The following is a 10,861-nucleotide window of genomic DNA, read 5'->3' on the forward strand; positions in this document are numbered from 1 at the left end:
CCTTTTCTTGATTGAACTGGCAACATTATGCTCCACCCCGGTGAGAGTGAAGCTGCCATGAACACATGTAGCGTTAAGCTTGTTTATTCAACATTGTGATTCTTACCTGAGAATATGCACAAAGCATACTTACTAATGAATGATGCATGTATTCAGGATTGATGCTCAATAAGATAAGATAAGATAAAGACACTTTTGTGTAAACAACACAACTGCACTAAAATGCGAGTGGCCAACATTATATGGAGATTATAAGGGACGCCTAGCACCGGTGAGAACACAAAACAGCTATTCGTGAAGTAGCACTGACAAATAGTAGAGGATACAGCTTACTGCAGCTATGAAGCAACATAAAAACAAGATAAATAAGTAGTGCACCACACTTATAAACACAGCTCTTCAAAGAACTCCATTGAAATGAGCTTGGAGAGATAGCTGGAGGATTCACTATTATTATGAGAAAGCACTGGCTAATATGCCACTTTCACTCAACTCAGAGAGCACTGAATATTATAAACACTAAAGAGGGCTTAGAAAAAGTAAGCTTTCGAAGAGCTTAACTGGGCCTGATAAATTAACAGGCTATATCAAAGATGAGCTTTAATATGCACAAACATGCTCAAACATAATTGAACATAACTAAAACAACATACTCATCAAAAATGACGAATGTGGTTGCTACGAAGGCAACCTTTACCAGGAAAACACCTTTAACTGCCCATCTTCATATAAGAAACACTAACACAACAGCATCTCATCTCACTACCAGTTAATTCTGAGCCAAGGCTGGGCGGAGCTAAACCAAAGGGGGCTCCAAGGTAACTCCTTAATAATGGAAAAAGTATGAAAAACTCCAGAGAAATGTATTGTGGTGTAAAATAACATGTCCCAGAACTGCATTGTCGCTCGACTAAACACTGAGGGAGCGGCGGCGAAAATAACGGGTGGATTCTTCATGCTGCTCATTCACCTGGGCTATGGGCCACTAAAATGCCTCTAAATTATTCCAACTGAATATGCTTTTGGCATAAATCCTGCACCACTCTACAAGCTGCTTGTTAATAGACTAATACTGCTCACTTAAGAAACTCCACTGGTTCGCAACAACACATATGAAAGGATATTGGTTTGGAATAAACATGCTACTTGCTACTAAAATGCCATAAGTAGCTATAGAATCCAATACTTGGTACAGTAACAAGTACACTAGAATGTAAAGAAGCCACATTTTGTTGAAGTACATGTTTAAGTTCAAGGAAGTAGTGTTGTAGCAAATATATGAATGGGAATCAGCATTTAAGTCGCTTGTACGTGAAAACCAAGTTACTTCCTGGGAAGGTACATTGCTGATTCGTTACAATCCTTGTAGAGATCTGGACTCTTGATGATTCTGTGCTAGATGTTGAATACATTGCTTCCTTCACTGATATGATACCGGACAGAGCGTGCATGGGGCGGGTTCCCACAGAAGTTTTTAGTGCTTCATTATGATTTCATACATTATCACAACTAAGAAAAACTTCACGAAAATTGCCATTATCGTATTAAATGGAGAATGTCACTAGGACGGACACAGAAACTTGAAATATAATTAATGGAGAGGCACACACTGACAGACAAAAACTTGTTGCTGTAACAAAACACGTGGGAGACCACTTGCTCTTCTTTATAAATTCCTCTTGGATATTGCACACCAAACTTATGATGAAAAAGTAACCGTAAAGCTTCACTTACACTCAATGTTGCTCTGTCAAAACTGTTGATTACTAATAAAAGGAGGATGGCTACGAGAGGCCTAGATTAACTATAATTTTAGGCTTCATTTTTACAGATAACGAGAAGCCATGCGGTACACAATCTCTTTCTTCCTAGTACAGCGGAAGTCACCCGCTCGTCTTCCCTCCACAGAAGCGGAAGTATCAATGTTGCCAGATCTTACAAAAGAGAGTTAACAATACTACTTAAAAATATTACCATTATAAAATAACACAATTACTAAGGGCACTACAAGTACAATGTATCAAATCAAAAAATGTTGTCCGAGGACCATCTTAGGGTTCCAGGCGGGATCTAACTTAAAAATTGCAGAGCTTCTTTGTGGCTAAGCGGTTAGCGTACGCACCTTCGGCGTGGGAGACCCGGGTCCAATTCCCGGCGGGAAGCGCATGTGGTTCGGATTCCACGTTAAGCAGTAGGTTCACGTCACATATTGTCTCGCTGCTGAAAGCGAAGTTAAATTCAAATCAAATCAATCGAAAATTGCAAAAGGAAGGAGAGGTTAAGAAGCATATCAGAAAGCTGTTGGGAAATGAAAGAGTACGGAACAAGTCTCGACTCTCCAATATTACCCTGTATAAAATGTAATCCATTCGAAATGTCAGCGGAAACATTGTAATGTCTATGTCCACCCCACCCAAAAAAAAAGAGAAAAAACTGAAGCAGTGAGAGAGATATCAAAACGGGAAAGCACGTGTGTCATCTTTTCAAAAGTACAATTATTGAAAGTAAAAATATTTGTCCCAGGGTCAAAGATGGGGTCCTACTCAAAATTTTAAAATGGCAATCGGTTAAAGTAGCACATCATTTAAAACTGTTGTTAATTGAAAGCAGATGGAACAAGTCTGAACGCTCTACGATAAGACTGTGCAAACATCTTGCGTTTTAGTCCTTCTTTCTGTAGCCGGGTTTTAGTTTATTTTCACTTTAATTCTTGTACTCAACAGAAATAAAAGAAATGCCAATAATGTGAGATTCTGCTCTTAGGGCCCAGTGATGCCTAAATAAATAAAACAATATAATGAAATAAAAGCAAATTAAGAAAAAAGGAAAAGAAAAGACAACATTGGGCATCTTTGAGTATAGAACTGACTAGCTAACATATAATGTAGAACCACGAATATAAATAAGTAGAGGTTGGAGCCATAAGAAATAACGACTCTTACCTCTACTTATTTATGTTTATGATTTACAATAGTGGTATTTATGCTCATTGTCTGGATTATCAATTGTATAATGATTCAAAAAATCTTGCACCAATCACAGTGAATACGTGCAAGTGTATCAAAATGACAAGTGCCGATTGTAAAATAGAAAGTGAATGCGCTCGGAGGATCGAAATGAAGATGTACATTTTAGCCGGCCGAAATGAAGGTGTACACAGATAATTTTAGAGAGTTGAGACTTCCTCCTTCTTCTTTCATTTCCCAACAGCTTTCCAACGATATGCTTCTTGACCCCCCTACCTTTTGCAATTTTTGAGTTGGACCCGCCTGGGACTCTACGGGTGGCCCTGGGACAACAATTTTTTTTTGATACGTTGCACTTTTAAAATGATCAAACACATGTTTCCCTGTTTTGGCATCTGTCTCATCGTTTGCGATTTCTAGGGGGTGAAAACGGATTCTGTGGATATTCATATAACTGGGACAGTATATGCATTCGGAAAATTTTTATTACAGTTTCGTAATAGGCGACATTAGTGCTTTCGATTGGTATATGAACCATCATCTACTTCGATATATAATCTCCCTCTCTTTCCTTGTCATGTATACGACGTCTATTTCAAGAAGAGCAAGTCTAGCTATTAAATAAACGTGTGCAACACTGTGCATATATACGTAAATGTTCACTATGTTAGTAAATGTTCATTTTTTCAAAATATGTTGTTCAATAATCTATTACTACAGGAAATTCCATTGCGTACGCCCCTATAGAAACTGCAGTTAGTAAGAAATCTCTTTTAACATCGTACAATGTTTCTTTCACTCACATTTGGAACATGGAATTATGTTCTGGGATGGTTTATGTGGCCCACAGACTGTCCTCAAATGTCAGAAAAAGGATATAAGATTACTAAAAGGACTCTCTTGAACTACGTCCTACAAGGAAGTATTTAACCCTCGAGAAGTCGCGCTGCTCAAGTAACGCGAGTAGTAGCGCGCGGTCAAAAGGGCCGCATCAAGATAATATGTTGCTAATACCGTTTTAAACATTTTTCCTTGTTTCAGAAAGGTACTTTTATATGTTTTCGATTAGGATGGAATAAGATATTTATTATTATAACAAGTTTTGCAGTAATAACGCTTAGAGAACCCTACAATTAGACCTATACTGTTTTTTAAATTTTTATTTGGTATAAAATATGTGTTTCTTTCTTACCCATCTCTTTAGATAGATAACCATGCACTGGTTTTATTGAAGATTCGAATTGTATTATGTGCGTTTCTTTTTGTAACGAAATGCAATATCTCTTTCTTTATAATAATACATCTAGAATGGTACGGGCATAAAACAAGGAATGTCCATGTATGTGCTTTTTCGGGTGCTTTGTCCTATCTGCTGGTGACTCTTATTACTACTTGATTGTATATGCCATGCATGCGTAAATGGAGAAATGTCCATGTAAAAAGGGGGAAAGATTTAATTAACCCTATTCGTTTTACGCGGTTTTCAATATTAAAACGCCGTTTTCTCGAAAATGTAGTTTTGTGACTTCCCTTCTCTTCCCCCTTACAACTGGAAGTCAACTCTTTGGTTCGTCTAAAATTAGAAATGCAATAGTAAATTATTAAAATAAGTACTATATAAACATAACAAAAAAACTTCACGGCGTATTTTACATTCATTAGAGCTCATTCGTAGCTAAGCGGTTAGCACACTCGCCTTTGGCGTGAGACTTTCGGGTTCGAATCCCTGCGGGAGCTCATGTGGTTCGGATTCCACGTTAAGCAGTGGATCCACGTCTCATATAGTCTGGATGCTGAGAGGGGCGATTTACATTGAATTATTTTACTAATACACAATAACACACTGATCAAGGCTATGTGATAATATGTAAAAAAAAACAGTATCACGTAACAGTTTCAACACAATAACTGTGTCTTTATCAGACTTCCACTCCTTCTGGCTGCTGGGAGTTGGTCTTCACTTATATATACTGTCCGGAGATCAACTTTTAATTAGGCTCCGCCCCTTCATTAAAAAGTAACACTTGTGTGGCTTTCACTTTAACTTTTTAGATGCACACGTGTCCAATTAAAAGTTTACTTTTTTCCGCTGGATGCGTTCTGTCCTCTGATTATCCTTATTATTTTTTCCTCTTTCTTTCTTCTCCCTTTTCATTTCTTCTTCTTTAAGCAGAATCTTCTCCCACTCCTTATTTATCAAGAATCCTGCATTCCAGTTCATCACCTTGTCTCCTGCCTTCATAATCTCGCTGGCTTTGAGAAGGAGTGCAAGTCTGATGAAGACAGTTATTGTGTTGAAACTGTTACGTGATACTGTTTTTTTTTTTTTTTTACATATTATCACATAGCATTGATCAGTGTGTTATTGTGTATTAGTACAAAATGGAAACAAGGCCTGATAGAATAGTTATAAGACGTTCAAGTGGCAAGAAAAAGTAAGATGATCCATTTTAAAATATGTATGAAATGGAAAAGTAAACAAAATATTGAATTACTTCTCTCGAATGCATACCTAATATTTAAACGACTTCATACATGACACAATATTCAGTATGCTCGATTTCGTTGTACGTTATATACAACAGTGCATACAGAAATAAAAAAATATGCTTTAGTTACGACTCAGAATGCTAATTTTTAAGCTTATTTTATATCGAAAGGTGTTTCCAATAGGGTATCGAGTATGAAGATAATATAGCGGATCAGATATGAAGGAAAAACTAAGTGATTAGCCTAAGCCTTATAATGTACTAAACACAATAGAAATACTGCACATAAATTTAACACACCTTAATTGAAAGAAACTTTGCTTGCTTTGACATGAGCAAATTCCTTTGTCACATTCTCGTAGTCCAATGTTTCAGCCAATTCGTATTCTGTTGATATCATCACTAGACCATTTAAGCGTGTTTCAGACATGGAAGAAGGTAGATAGATTTTAATAAACTTAAGTTTCGAAAAACCTTTTCCTCCACTTGCCAATGTTACAGATACACTGTAAAAAATGAGGTGTTGAAACAGCACAAAATGACTACTACTTTCGTTTGTTACTTGTGTGTTAATTAAGCAGCAAGACATTGCCTTCCGAGCATGTCAAAAATAACTAGTTACTAACTGAGAGAATTTGCATTGATATTTATCATTTAATATGGGCAAAGCTTTGCGAAATATCTTTGGCACTTATGCCAAGTAATGAATGATGTTCTATGTTTTCAGTAATCGGTCACAATAATATTGTTGTAAACCTGTGAATCGTCTGAAAATAGTTACATAGGAAACAATGTTCATATATGCTAAGACACAAGAATAACAGATTAAGGAAACAGATAGAAGCATAGTTGTTATCTGTGTAAGTGTTGTCAGATGATTCACAGGTTTACAACAATATTATTGTGATCGATTCAGAAAGATAAAATGTTATTAGTTACTTGCCATAAATGCGAAATATGTTTCGTTAAACTTTGCTCATACCAAACAATAATAAAAAAACAATGCAAAATCTTACAGCCAGTAACGAGGTATTTCTGACATGCTTTGCAGGCGATGTGGCTGGTGTTGAATTGATCCCTATAGACCAACATTTTCGCCACAATACTTACCTTTAATACGTCGTTCCCGTCAGCTTTATCTAGATTTTACTCGCACGGGCAATCTGAAATCGCTTCGGCAACATCGCCAATACCAAAGGGCAGTGCATAATTACCTCGTGGCATCCAAGACCAGAAGTTGGATGAAAACCTGTAATACTCTCTCTGAATCAGCACATCCAACTAAGTACTGGAGACGCTTTCATCAGCCCACTGGTAAAACATCTCGCCCTTCATATCCACTCAGTCTCAACGATACGCTATTACACGCTGACGCGGACAAAGCCAATGCCTTCGCTGACCAACTTCAAGGTGTTTTCACGCCTCTTGGACTTGCCCTTTCAGCTCGAACCTATCCTATGGACCGGCTCAATATCAACTCACCATCACTTCAACCTCATGTTGATCATCTTATACCCAACATTGACCATTCACAGTTCCTGTTACGGTCACCGGAATTACTACAACCGTCCCTCGTAGGCGCACCACCGCTCCAGGGCTAGACTCTATTACGTATCGCCATATCAAAAAGGTCTATACATTCTTCATTATCTTGTCTCTCATCTTCACGTTCATCCCCATACTGGCTTCATCCCTAACGATTGGAAAACATTTAAAAGTTTAATGTTCCTGAAGCCAAACAAACCAGCTTCATCTGTGTCTTCCTATCGCCCAATTCAACTCACCCTTGTTTTCAGTAAGATACTCGAACGGATCCTTGTCTCTCGCCTACACACATCTCGCTGATCACAACCTAATTCCTTTTCATCAGGGTGGATTCCGTCCGAATTACAGTATTAATGATCAAATACTCCGTCTGACCACGTACATCACTGCCCAGTTTAATCAAAGCCTTCCTGTCTCGTCCTTTTCGATTTAGAAAAGGCTTTCGATAAAGTTTGGCATCTTGGCCTTCTATATAAACTATTTTCTTTCCGACTGTCAATCTGTTATATTCGTTTCATTTACCATTTTCTCTCAAGTCGCCTGACCTACGTTTCCATTAATAATGTTCACTATCACCCTGTATTTATCCAATCTGGTGTTCCTCAAGGCTCAGCTCTGTCCCCGCTTCTTTACTTACTATATGTGGCTGACTTCCCTACTCTCCATCCAAATGTCAGTTTTTTCAATATGCGGATGATACGGTTTTACTGGCAACTCTTTCCTTCAGTGGAGTGATACGTGACGACTCAAGTTTATCGCCAACAAAACTGAAGCCATTATCTTTCTACCACCAGGCAAACGCACTCGGGTCCATCGCAATGCATCCAACCTCAGTATTGAGATTGCAGGTAGTCCCACAGTCATGTATCTGGGCATAATCTTCGACTCACATCTGAAATGGTCTGATCATCTCAAAAGCCTTGCTCTAAAACCGAAAAAAATCAACTGAACTTACTCCGACGCCTAACTGGGGACTGAAACCTAACATACTACTTAACAACTACAAGGCAATTTTACGCCCTGTTTTGACTTATGGCTTTAAAGCCTGGCTTTCCGCACCCGAGGCATACTGCCGCCGAATCCAAATTCTTGAGCGCCACGCCCTACGTCTTGCCTTCCGAATTAAATTACCAAGCCCTACACGGGACTTATATAACAGAACGCCTTTTCCACACATTCTCTATCACCTAGAAGACCCCAGACTCAGGCACGTTAGTAAGCAATTCCAGACTCACTATCCATTGCTCTTTGATGCTATGCACCACGAAGCCACTCTCCGCAAATCTCCAACTATTCTCCGGCATTCTCCACTCTCTCTGCTGTTTGCTCTGTACCACTACGTTCTCCCACCAAATAGTCCCGACTTTCAACTTCTTGAAAACTTCCTCATTGCGATCCCCCCACCATTCATCACTCCATCTCATGTTGCACAGTAAACTCACCGCACTAAGAGGGCTCCCCTCCACTCCATTGCGTCCAGAGAAACCTGGACAGAAGATAACACTCATTCGTCTCTCTAACCCTCTTCTCTCTGTTGTGTTGTGATGTCAAGTGTAATTCATAATTTCATTTTCATTTCTGTTCATGCTCTGGCCTCTCCGCTCTCATGTTGAATTGTTCGCCAGTTTAAATTTCCCTCTTCCAGACCTGATGATTATGGTTAAAGGCCATAATATCTTCTAATGACAATGGAGTTAAAATATAATAAAGTTAATAAAATCTCCTTCGCCTGACGACAATAGCCCTACACCTAAAGTTCCTGTCAACTCCGCATTCCAAATAAAGGGCGTAATTTTTTGGGTGGGTGGTAGCTGCGGCTAGCTTAAAAAAAGGCTGGTGTTGAATTAACACACAAGTAACACGCTAAAGTAGTAGTCATTTTGTGTTATTTCAACACCTCAGTTTTTGCTGTGTAAGGTTAACAAAATCATAAGTACAACACTGATATTGGGAGCGAAGTCATATTCCGTAATTTTAAATGCTCTTTTGGTGAACTTTTAGGCTTAAGTGTTAAAATGCACGCAAGTTTACACTTTTCAGACTGAAGTTCAGGTGGCATATCTTTAGCATTACTTATATTGTAAAACAATCGAAATACTCGTTGTGATGTTTAAGTTGCTCAAACCTTTCTCCTAAAGCTAACACAATCACGTCTAAAACTTTGTAATATAATTTGATCTTGTATCTTGTTTGAGAATCTTCAATTGCTTCATCCTCTGCCTTATACTGACACTGTCTCTTCTTTCAACTTTGAGCTTGCACTGTATTACCTATCCGTGGATCATCCATATCTAATGCTGATGCCAACTCCATCGCATCAACTAAGTAAGATTGGAACTTTGCATCATTTTTGCTTCTCTCAAAATACTCAGATATTTTCAAGAAACCCAACTGCATCCAGTACATGAGAATCAATACTTTCAAGACTTTTGCTCACTATGTTTATGTGGAGTGATAAGTCATACCAGATAACGAGTGAGCAAAGGAAAGTAAAACCACGCAGCTAGTTTGCTACACAGAGAATCTTAGGCGACCATTCTGTCTGTTCTAATGCCAATACTTATTTGAAGTGAGACTCTTTGATATCTAAGTGGAGTCAGAGCATCAATCCCGCTCTCCCATGTTGTAGTGCTGAATGGTTTCAAAGTGAGGCTGCTAATATGTTCCGTTAGTATGGCCCAACGTTAACTGATGCAGAAAAGAAGTCATAAACTTTTTTTACCTATACAAAAAAAAAGAAAAAGAAACTGGACAGAGATGATGTGGCTGCATTATTCACGACAAAGTTTAGTAAAGGAACATAGAAAGCTCCGGAATTTATTTCTAAAATTTTCTCTGCATACTTGAATGTTTGCTTTTCATATTGAAACCATTGTCATATTCTTGACCCTTCATGTTTTCGATAGGAAGTTCACTTCCTTTAGCTGTTTAATTATTACTTCTGTCAGTCCTAGACAAGTAGTGTCTGTTACTGGTACGAAACCAAGAAAGTGTTCGCCAATTTTTACAAGGCATTCTCCATTACCATGTGTAATCTATACAAAACGAACCACTATTGCCATTTGCTCTGTACCAAAAATATCTTGTGTACAGCCTAGTATTATAGAACAGTGTTTTGCAGCTCTCAACAAACACAGTATTTTAATTTCAATTTGTTCAGTAAGAATTGGAATAATTTCATTCGGACATATTTTTCTAAGTATTGGTGATATTCATTTTGTACTTCCATGGTTCTTTTATTGTGCTCGGCCATGATACTGCCAACTTTGCAAAGAATTATACCAGTTTCAGAAAATTACCATTATTACTTGTGTAAAGTTTGTTTGATTTTCCTGGTAACGGTAGACATTGTTCACCTACAAATTTTATAATTGCAACTAGTCGTTCTACTACGTTCTTTCAATGTTGTGGTTGGGCATTTAACATTCTGGTGTCCTGCGTCAATGTAAGACCACTCTTCAGTCTTATCGAAAGCTGCATCCATTTTCTTTGTAACTCAAGTCGAATAGGATACATATCACGGTTCAGACGTACAGTCATACAATGACTATTTCCTGTAGTGAGTATTATCCTAATGTGAGTGAAGTTGAATTAAATTCTCAGGTGAACACAATTTTATTTTTCCATGTAGGTCTATTACAAAACATCATATTTAGATTGTATTCTTATCTTTTTCAAATTTTGCCGCCCACTAGACTTGCCGCTCTGGGTGGTGGCACGCAGTGACCCCTCCTCGCGCCGGCCCTGCTAAACAACGGATAACAGAGCGATTGCGCAGGAGTGTTCGGGAAGTTGAGGGTTAAGATTAGCAGGACGGTGGAGTCTGTGTCTGTCTGACAAACAGGGTGGACACTCGATAAA

This window comes from Thermobia domestica, chromosome 18, assembly GCF_964235325.1.
Source record: "Thermobia domestica chromosome 18, izTheDome1.hap1.1, whole genome shotgun sequence".
Taxonomy (NCBI): Eukaryota; Metazoa; Arthropoda; class Insecta; order Zygentoma; family Lepismatidae; genus Thermobia; species Thermobia domestica.